This window comes from Cebus imitator, unplaced genomic scaffold (assembly GCF_001604975.1).
Source record: "Cebus imitator isolate Cc_AM_T3 unplaced genomic scaffold, Cebus_imitator-1.0 Scaffold53, whole genome shotgun sequence".
Taxonomy (NCBI): Eukaryota; Metazoa; Chordata; class Mammalia; order Primates; family Cebidae; genus Cebus; species Cebus imitator.
This window is the reverse complement of record NW_016107368.1, coordinates 9,325,808-9,337,092: the sequence shown is the minus strand read 5'-3', so window position 1 is coordinate 9,337,092 and position 11,285 is coordinate 9,325,808.

The following is an 11,285-nucleotide window of genomic DNA, read 5'->3' as shown; positions in this document are numbered from 1 at the left end:
CCGTCTCAAAAAAAAAAAAAAAAAAAATCAAACATAAGTTTGCAAAAGGTAGAGGGATGAAGACTGACTGATTAGGTACTTGGAGACCTGGGGAAGAACATGGAAGCTTCCTTGGTTCTCTTTTTGCTTGTATATCTCAAACTGAGTGCTCAGCCTGCAACCCAATAATGCCAGTGAGCACAGACAAAAATAGACCTAGGAAAAGACTGCCTCTCTAGTCAAAAGATCAGGAAAGAATTGAACTGTGATTCAGTGGCAAAATGAAACAAAACAAAAACCAGGAAAGAGGCAACCTAGCAAGAAATAAAATTCAGATATTAATTTATCCACCCCAAACACTGCAGAAAAAGTTTAGTCCCAGGCCCACCCCATGGATGGCTGTGTGGGAAGCCTAGAATTCTACCACCCTTGCCAGGTTTTAGTGAGACACATTGATCAAGTCAGAGAAAGCTGAGTGAGGAGGTGAGACTTCTATCCTTATGAAGCAGGAAAAAGCTCCCTTCTCCCTCCACAATGTCAATGGAGACCGTCTATGGAACCTAGACTTCCAGGCCCATTTGGGCTTAACAAGGCACTCACATTCCCACACATGGGTGCCAGAGGACATCTAGTGAAGATTCAGAACTTTCACCATTACCTAGCAACAATGAAGCCACATCACTATGGTACTAATGGAAACCACATGCGGAGCAGTAATAAGACACCCTGGTGCCTACCAGCCATGGTGATATTAGCAGAGGCCTAGTGGGGAACCTGAACTCCTATCCCACCGAGCAGTAATGAGGAGCTCCTTCCCTCTGGCATCAACAAAGGCTGAGTGGGGAACCTGGATTTTCAATCCTGCTTGGCAATAACAAGTTGGTACTCCTGTCCTCCTCCAGTACAGTATAAGACCTACTAAGAAGATTTAAATAGGATTTAGAATCTCGTAATTACCCTAAATGTCTAAGTTTCAAATTAAAATGGCTTGTTATACCAGAAGTCAGGCAAACGTCAATCTGAATGAGAAGACAACCAAATGACAATCAGAAAGAGAGGCTGACATCAAGAAGACACAGATAATTATAATTATCTGACAAGATATCTGGCAAACAGCCATCATAAAAATACTTCAATGATTAATTATGAACACATTTAAAACAAAAAATAGAAAATAGGCTGGGCGCAGTGGTTCATGCTTGTAACCCCAGCAGTTTGGGAGGCTGAGGTGGACAGATCACGAGGTCAAGAGATCGAGGCCATGCTGGCCACTGTGGTGAAACCCCATCTCTACTAAAAATACAAAAATCACCTGGGCATGGTGGTGCGCACCTGTAGTCCCAGCTACTCCAGGAGGCTGAGGCAGGAGAATCCCTTGAACCTGGGAAGCAGAGGTTGCAGTGAGCCAATATCACGCCACTGCACTCCAGCCTCGCAACATAGTGAGACTTTGTCTCAAGGAAAAAAAGAAAGAAGGAAAGAAAGAAAATAGCAGCATAGGAACAGAAGATATAAAGAACCAAATGGAAATTTTAAAATTGAAAATTACAATAACAAAAATTTCAGTGGAGGGGCCAAACAGTAGAATGAAGAGAACAGAAGAAAAAAGAAATGAGCTTGAAGACTGATCAATAAAAATTATCCAGTCTGAACAACAGAGAGAAAATAGACCAAAAAGAAACGAGCAGAGAGCTTAAGGGAGGCAGAGGCTGCAGTGAGCCGAGACTGTGCCATTGCACTCCAGCTTGGGCAACTCCGTTTCAAAAAAAAAAGACGAGTCTCACTCTAATGCCCAGGTTGGAGCGCAATAGCAGTATCTGGGCTCACTGCAGCCTCTGCTTCCCAGGCTCAGCCTTTTCTCCTGCCTCAGCCTCCTGAGTAGCTGGGATTACAGGTGTGAACCACCACACCCAGCTAACTTTTGCACTTTTAGTAGAGACAGGTTTCACAGTGTTGGCCAGGCTAGTCTCAAACTCCTGACCTCAAATGATCTGCCCACTTCCACCTCCCAAAGTGTTGGGATTACAGGCATGAGCCACTGTACCTGGCCCCAAGACATTCTTAAACGTATTAAAAGTAAGTATATTTGTCACCAGCAGACATGCCCTGGAAGAACTGCTAAAACAATTTCTCTAAACAGAAAAAGAAAACAAAGAGTCTTGGAACATCAGAAAGAAGGAATGAACAATAGAAAAAGGAAAATATAGGTAACTACAGTAAACTCTTAAGTTTTCTGAATTATCTTTGTTGAAACAAAAATTATATCACGGTCCAATGTGTTTCTCATATGTATACGTGACAATATTTAAGACAATTATAAAGGAGGGAGGGTAGGCTGGGCGCAGTAGCTCATCCTGTAATCCCAACACTTTGTGAGACCAAGGTGGGCAGATCACGAGGTCAAGAGTTCGAGACGAGCCTGACCAACATGATGAAATGCGTCTCTACTTAAAAAATACAAAAATTAGCCTGGTAAGGTGGTGTGCACCTGTAATCCCAGCTACTCAGGAGGCTGAGGCAGGAGAATCACTTGAACCCGGGAGGTAGAGGTTGCAGTGAGCCGAGATTGGCACCACTACTCTCCGCTTGGGTGACAGAGTGAGACTTTGTCTCAAACAAACAAACAGAAGAACATCCAGGAAAATATGATCTCACCAAATGAACCAAATAAGACACCAGCAGAACTGATGACGAAGTAGAAAGAATTAGTGAGCTTGAAGACAGGCTGTTTGAAAGTGAACAATCAGAGGAGACAAAAGAAAAAAGAATAAAAAACAGTGATGCACACCTACATGATCTAGAAAATAGCCTCAAAAGGGCAAATCTAAGCTTTATCAGCCTTAAAGTGAAAGAGGTAGAGATAAGAGATAAGGCTTTATCAGCCTTAAAGAGAAAGAGAGATAGAGATAGTGGTAAAAAGTATATTCAGAGGGAGGATAACAGAAAACTTCCCAAAGGTAGAGAAAGATATCAGTATCCAAATACAAGGAGGCTGTAGAACACCAAGCACATTTAACCCAAGAAAAGGATTACTACTCCAGGACACTGGAGTGGGTGCATTCTTCTCAAGAAATACCCAATAGGCACCAGCAATCAAGGCAGAAATGGACAAATGGGATCATATCAAGTTAAAAAGCTTCTGCACAGCAAAGGAAACAATAAGCAAAGTGAAGAGACAACCCACAGAATAGGAGAAAATATTTGCAAGGGATTCATAGCCAGAATATAAAAGCTGAATTCTATAAAAAAAATCTAATAATCTGATTAGAAAATGGGCAAAAGGTCTTTAACAGATGTTTCTCAAAAGACATACAAATGTTGCCAGGTGTGGTGGCTCACACCTGTAATCCCAGCACTTTGGGAGGCTGAGGCAGCTGGATCACTTGAATCCAGGAGTTCAAGACCAGCCATGGCCAACATGGTGAAACTCTTCTAAAAATATGTAAATTAGGCAGGCATGGTGGCACGTGCCTATAGTTCCAGCTACTCGGGAGGCTGACACAAGAGAATTGCTTGAACCCAGGAGGCAGAGGTTGCAGTGAGCCAAGATAGTGCCTGAGGCAACAGAGTGAGTGAGACTCCATCTCAAAAAAAAAAAAAATATATATATATACACACACACACACACACACACACACACACACACACACAAATGACAAACAGGTTTATGAAAAGGTGCTCAACATCATCGATCATCAGAGAAATGTAAATCAAAACTACAATGAGGTATCATCATGCCCTAGTTCAAATGGCTTTAATCCAAAAGACAGATAATAACAAATGCTGGCAAGGATTTGATTCACAGGTGTGAATTTGCAGCACTGGAGGACAAGTAACATCTTTAAAACATAAAATAAAATTAGAAGGACTGTATAAAAAGTTAAGAAAAGACTCATATTCTTTTGGTGGGAATGTAAATTAGTATAACCATTATGGAGAACAATTTGGAGGTTCCTCAAAAAACTAAAAATAGAGCTACCATAAGATCCAGGAACCCAGGGCTGGGCACAGTGGCTGACGCCTGTAATCCCAACACTTTGGGAGGCCAAGGTGGGTAGATCGCAAGGTCAGGAGATCGAGACCATTGTGGCTAACACAGTGAAACCTCGTCTCTACTAAAAATACAAAAAACTAGACAGGTGTGGTGGGACATGCCTATAGTCCCAGCTACTTGAGAGGCTAAGCCAGGAGAATCGCTTGAACCCAGGAGGTGGAGGTTGCAGTGAGCCAAGATCATGCCATTCACTCCAGCCTGTGCAACAGAGTGAGACTCTGTCTCAAAAGAAAAGCAAAGAAAAGAAAAATCCAGCAATCCCAATTCTAGGTATATACCCAAAAGAAAGGAAAGCAGTATATTAGAGAGATATCTGCACTCCCATGTTTATTGCGGCACTATTCACAATAGCCAAGACTTGGAAGCAACCTAAGTGTCCATCAACAGACGAATAAATAAAGAAAATGTGACATTTATGCATAATGGAGTACTACTCGGCCATAAAAATATGAGATTCTGTCATTTGCAACAACACGGATGGAACTGGAGGCCATTATACTAAGTGAAATAAAGCCAGGCACAGAAAGACATCACATGTTTTTATTTATCTGTGGAAGCTAAAAATTAAAACCACTGAACTCACGGACATAGAAATTAGAAGGATGGGCTGGACGCCCTGGCTCACACCTGTAGTTCCAGCACTTCTGGAGGCCGAGGCGGGTGGATTGCTTGAGCTCAGTAGTTCAAGATGAGCCTGGGCAGCATGGGAAAAAACCCCATCTCTACAAAAAATGCAAAAATTAGCTAGATTTGTGGCCACACCTGTAGCCTCCATTACTCAGGAGGCTGAGGTGGGTGAATCACTTGAGCCTGGGGAAGTCGAGGATACATTGAGCTGAGATTGCACCACTGAACTCCAGCCTGTGTGGCAGAAAGAGACCCTGTCGAAAGAAAGAAAAGGAAGGAAGGAAGGAGAGAGAGAGAAGGAAGGAGAGAGAGAGAGAGAGAAAGAAAGAGAAAGAAAGGTTACCAGAGGCTAGGAAGGGTAATAGTGGGTGGTGGTGGATGGTTAATGGGTACAAAAAATAGGAAAATAAATAACACCTAGTATTTGCTAGAACAACAGGGTATAGTAAAAATTAATTTTACATTAAAAAACAGTATAATTGGATTGTTTGAAACACCAAGGATAAATGCTTGAGGTGATGGACACGCTATTTACTGTCATGTGATTATTACACATTGCATGCTTGTATCAGAACATCTCAGGTAACCCACAAATGCATTCACTTACTATGTACCCACAAAAATTAAAGGTACAAACAGTTAAACAGACAAAAAACAAGGATGCAGCCAGATGAGGTCACATAATCCCAGCACTTTGGGAGCCTGAAGTGGGAAAATTGCATGGAGTTCTAGACCAGCCTGGTCAACATAGACTCAGATTCTTTTTTTTTTTTTTTTTTTTTGTAAACTCACTCTGTTGTCCCAGGTGGGGTGCAGTGGCACAATCTCGGTTCACTGTAACCTCCACCTCCGGGGTTCAAGCAATTTTCCTGCCTCAGCCTCCTGAGTAGCTGGAACTACAGGCGTCCATCACCACGCCCGGGTAATTTTTGTATTTTTAATAGAGATGGGGTTTCACCATGTCGGTCAGGCTGGTCTCGAACTCCTGACCTCAGGTGATCTGCCCGCCTCAGCCTCCCAAAGTGCTGATTACAGGCGTGAGTCACCGCGCCTGACCACAAGACCCAGATTCTAAAAAACAAAACATAAAAATTAGCCGAATGTGGTACTATGCACCTGCATTCCCAGCTACTCAGAAAGTTGAGGTGGAGGATTGCTTGAGGCCCAGAGTTTGCGGCTGCGGTGAGCTTTGATCACACCGCTGTACTGCAGCCTGGCCGACAGAGCAAGACCCCGTCTCAAAAAATAAGTGAATAAAGTGAAGGGGTGTACAAACAGGCGTGAATTTGCAGCATGGAGGACAAGTAACATCTTTAAAAAAAATTAGAAAGGCCGTATAAAAAGTTAAAAAGAGAAAGACTTAGGGCTTACGTGACCACCCTTCTCGTGAACCCGAAAGTTAGATTTTACTTTCTGATTTTTCACAATTTCTCCTGGATGCTGCGGTCCCGCCCCTCGCGGCATTCTGGGTGTTGTAGTCCCTCGCACCAGGGCATCCTTGGTAGGGTAGTCGCGCACCCCGGGGCAGACTGGGTAGTGTAGTTCCGCGCCAGGGGCAGTCCGGCTGGCGCATTTCCGCGTCCCGCCATCGTCGCCTGGAGCGTGGTGAGTGTCCTTTCGCAGTTCTGGTGAGTTAGCCCGGAGGTGGTCCCTCTGGCGGCCCTTCCCCGAGAAGGAGGGTCGGGAAAGCTGGCATGGGCAGTCCAGGCTGTGGCGACACGTTTGAGTTTCGGGTGTGGGGTCTGGGCGTGCACGGTCCACCCGGAGAGAGGTTTTGGCGGAGGTCCTCTGTTGGGGAGGGAGCGTTGTCCCGTGCTTCTGGCGGGGCTTTGGGCCCAGCATCTAAACCTGGAGGGGCCAGCGCAGGCCTGAGACCGACTTCCCATCCTCCTCCGCAGGTGCGTCCCGGTACTTCTGGGGCCCTTGAGTAGGCTCTGCCTGGGGTACCCACACAGCATCCGGCCACCTGCATCCCACCATTCGCTCCCCACTGTCGCACCTGGGAGGTCTCTGGGCCAGCAAGTGCCTTTGGGGGACTTGATATTCTCGGTTGGAGCAAACTTCCCCATTAGTGTGAGGCACGCGGCTTGAGCATCAGTCGGGTTGTGTCGTATCGTATCGTATCGTATCGTGACTGCGTCTCGCTCTGTCACCCAGGCTGGAGTGCAGTGGCGCAGTTTCAGCTCACTGTGACCTCCGCCCCTCGGGTTCAAACGATCCTTCTGCCTTAGCCTTCCTAGCAGCTGGGATTACGGGCGCCCGCCACCACACCCGGCTAATTTTTTGTATTTTTAGTAGAGGTGGGGTTTCACCATGTTGGTCAGGCTGCTCTCGAACTCCTGACCTCAGGTGATCCTCCCGCTTCAGCCTCCCAAAGTGCTGGGATGACAGGCGTGAGCCGAGGTGCCTGGCCTCAATCGGGTTATTAGGGCTCCGTGTGGCTGGCTAGCGTACCACGGTTGTGATGACGCAGCTTGGCCACTAGGACTCGGGTTTGTGGGGGAGGATTGTTTAGGGACAGACATCCAGACTTGAGCTTGATAGTTGGCTAGGGTGTACGACTTGGGTCAGTGGCCTTGGGGCCTGTGGGCCCTGCTGCACCTTGGTGAGTTAAGAAGGGTTTGGTTGGAGTTAGACATCCCTGGATTGTGGGTTGCCTGGGGGCATGCTTGTGTCCAGATTGTCGGCTTCTGCAGCTCTATGACTCCCTTGGACTTTGGGACCCTTCAGGGAGCATGGTTGGGAACAAGTAGAATTGTGCCCATAGGGCCAAGGAACATTTTTCTCAAGTCCCAGGGGGCTGTTGGCTGACTCCTTGACTTCCTGGAGGTGCGGGAGGAAGTGGGGAGCAAGGCATCCTGACCTACATTCTTATTTCTAACTTTTCAGTATGAAAACATTGCAAAGATATCCAGAAGTAGCTATGAAGTTCCATGAATTCATCACTCAGATTCGCTACTTATAAATGACTGACCTGTCTTTTTTCCCCCAAATCTGCAACCCCAAGTGTGGATCTCTTTGGAAATTGTCTTTTTCACTAGGGGTCTATGCCAGGGTCTGCTGTCTTAAGTGCTGGCCCTTCATAATGTGAGTTCAGATCCTGGTCTCTCCCTTTGTGACTGTCACTTTGAGCAGGGTACTTAACCTGGAGGAGCTGCTGTGAATGTGGAATGAAGTAAAACTTGTGTATGACATTTCTCTGCTGTAGTGCTTTAAAACAAATTTCAAATGTCATATCATTTCATCTGTAAATGGCAAAAGCCGCGATTACTTTTGCACCAACCTAATACTTCAGTATGTATCTCTCATACATAAGGAATTTAAAGAAAAGCAAGTTCAGCATTAACGATCATACCCAAAAAAATTAACAGAATTTATTTAGTATCACTTATTCAGGCTGTGTTTTTTCCCTATTTGTCTCAAAAGATGCCTTGCTACAGATACTTGTCCACTGCAAAGCTTTCCTGAGTTTTCTCTGGCAGGATTACTTCCATCGTCCTTTTTAGTTGCAGAGCACTTTATTACCTGAGGATTTCACAGTTTGCCTGGTACATCTCAACTGCCTTACTGTTCCACTGGTTTGAGATAGTTCTTTGAGGGGACAGGCACCTTGTCTTGTTCCACATGGGTCACTAACAGTGCTTGGCACCCACCTGGATTGTGCAACTGACTGACTCTGAGGGTATGAGTTGTCCTTTTTGCCTGGAAAGGGAAGTTCATGGAGGATAGAAACTCAGATGGGAAGAGGGGTCAGGCTATTACTGGGGAAAGCCTAGGGTGCCAAGATTGTGTGAGGATCTTATCTGAGGTAAAAGGGATCCACTGCTGGGTTCTGACAAGAGAAGGTTCATGATTTCTAACTCCACTCAGTACCCTATCTCTCTGCCCCCTTTTACAGTGAAAGTTATCAAAAGAATTGTCTACACTTGATGAATGCAGTTCCTTTCTGTGCATAATTTATTTAATTTCCAAATATTTGGGGGATTTCTATATATTGTTACTGACTTCTTATTTAATTCCATTCAGGTCAAAGAACAAATGATGTATAATGTCAGTCTTTGCAAATTTATTGGGAGTTATTTCACAACCCAGCATGTAGTGTGAGTTGGGGAATGTACCACGGGCCCTTGAAAAAACTGTACATTCTGTTGTGCAATGGTGTATTAATATCAGTTTGGTCAAGTTAGTTGATTATTATAGTCAAATCTTGTATTTCCTTGTGGATTTTTTCCAGTTATTTTATCAATTGTCGTGAAGTCAATTCTCCATTGAATCCTGTCAGTTTTTGCTCCACATATTTTGAAGCATTGTTGTTATAAGGTGCATACACATTTATCTTTGTTACATCTTCCTGATTAATTGATTGTTTTATTATCACGAAACATCCCTTTGTACCTCTGGTAATACTTTGTCTTGAAATATGCTTTATCTGATAGTAATGTAGCCATTTCAGTCTTGTTATGTTTACTCTTTGTATGTTATATATTTTCTCATCCATTTTCTTTCAACTGACCTATGTCTTTATGTTTAAAGTCTTTATATTGTAGACAATAAATGGTTGGGTCTTTTTAAAAAAAAAAAAATCATTCTGGCAATCTGTGCCTTATTTATTTATTTGTTTTTAGAGACAAGGTTTTGGTGTGTTGTACAGGCTGGTCTCCAACTTGTGGGCCCAAGCAATCTTCCTGTCTCAGCATCCCAAAGTACTGGAATTACAGGCATAAGCCATTGTGCCCAGCCAGTCTGTGCCTTTTATTTATTTATTTATTTATTTATTTATTTATTTATTTATTTATAATTTGAGACAGAGTCTTGCTCTGTTGCCCAGGCTGGAGTGCAATGGCGTGATCTTGGCTCATTGCAACCTCCCGATACTGGGCTCAAGCAATTCTCCTGCCTCAGCCTCCTGCATAGCTGGGACTACATGCCAGGCTAATTTTTTTTTTTTTTTTTTTTTTTTTTTTTAGTACAGACAGGGTTTCACCATGTTGGCCAGGCTAGTCTTGAACTCCTGACCTTGTGATCTGCCCTCCTCAGCCTCCCAAAGTGCTGGGATTACAGGCATGAGCCACTGAACCTGGCCAGTGTGTGCCTTTTAATTTGAATGTTTATTTCATGTAATTATGGAAACAATTAGATTTAGGTCTCTTTTACTGTTTGTTTTCTTATTTGTCTCCTGTTTTTGTTTTTTTTCCTTCCTGTGTTTCTATCCCTGCCTTCTTTGGGCCAACTGAATTTTTCCCTTAGTGTTCTAATTTAACTTAATTCAATATAATTTAACTGCCACTTAGCTATACTGCTTTACATTTTTACTTTATATTTTTAGTTTATATTTTAGTTTACTTTATATTTTTAGTTTATGTATTTTAGTCTATTGCTTTAGAGATGACAGTATACATTTGTAACTCATTACAGTCTAATCTTGTACAACTTCATGTAAAATGAGGGATCTTATAATCATACAGGCACTTGTACCTACCTACTCCTTCATTCTTCAGGTTATAATTGTCATATGTATTGAATCTTTATATGCTATCAGTCATAATGCTATTTTAATATATTTGCTATAAACAGTTGTTTATTTTATTTTTTTTAGATGGAGTCTCCCTCTGTTGACCAGGCTGGAGTGCAGTGGCACAATTTCGGCTCACTACAACTTCCGCCTCCTGGGTTCAAGCAATTCTCCTGCCTCAGCCTCCTGAGTAGCTGGGATTACAGGCACAGGCCACCATGCCCAGTTCATTTTTGTATTTTTAGTAGAGATGGAGTTTTACCACGTTGGCCAGGTTGGTCTTGGACTCTTGATCTCAAGCGATCCGCCCACCTTGGCCTCCCAAAGTGCAGGGGTTACAGGCGTGAGCCACCACGCCTGGCCTCAGTCATGTATTTTAAGAAATTAGGAGAAAAGAGAGAGAGTATTTTTTGGGTGTGAACATATGTATTGTTTCTGGTGATCTTCAATCACCACAGAAAATCCAGGTTTCCATTTGGCATCATTTCTCTTTAGTTTGCAGAAACTGTTATAGGGCAGGTCTGCTGGCTATAAATTTTACTGATTTTCTTTTACTTGAAAATGTCTTTGAAGTCTTTTTAAAATCAGCTTTATTAAAAAAAATCACAACTCTTAAGTGTACAATTTGATGAGTTGTAAGTCATGTATGTTGTTGTATTTGCTTTCTGTCACTGAAGTTTTGCCTTTCCTAGAATCCATGTAAGTGCTATTAGATACCCTGTATTCGGTTTCTGCCTTCTTGTTACTTGATCAGTAGTTTATTCCTATTCCTTTTTATTGTATTCTGTTGTATGAATCCATTCCCTTTTGTTTATCCGTTCTCCTTTTTCTGTTGTTTTTGATGGTTGGATGTAGTAATTAAGCTACTGTGACCATTCTTGTACAATTCTTTTTTTCCCAGGCTTCATTTACTAGGCTGATGAATAGCTCTTTTTGTGCCCTATTTTTTTCTTAATATCTCTTCGGTACTTTGGGAATTGCTAGATCATAGGTATCTTTAACATTATAAAAACCTGCTATACAGTCTTTAAAAATAGCTGTACTATTTTACAATCCTGTTCCTGGAGCAAACTGAGGGTCAGGCTGCTATTTCTCGTGGCCCGATAACATGAT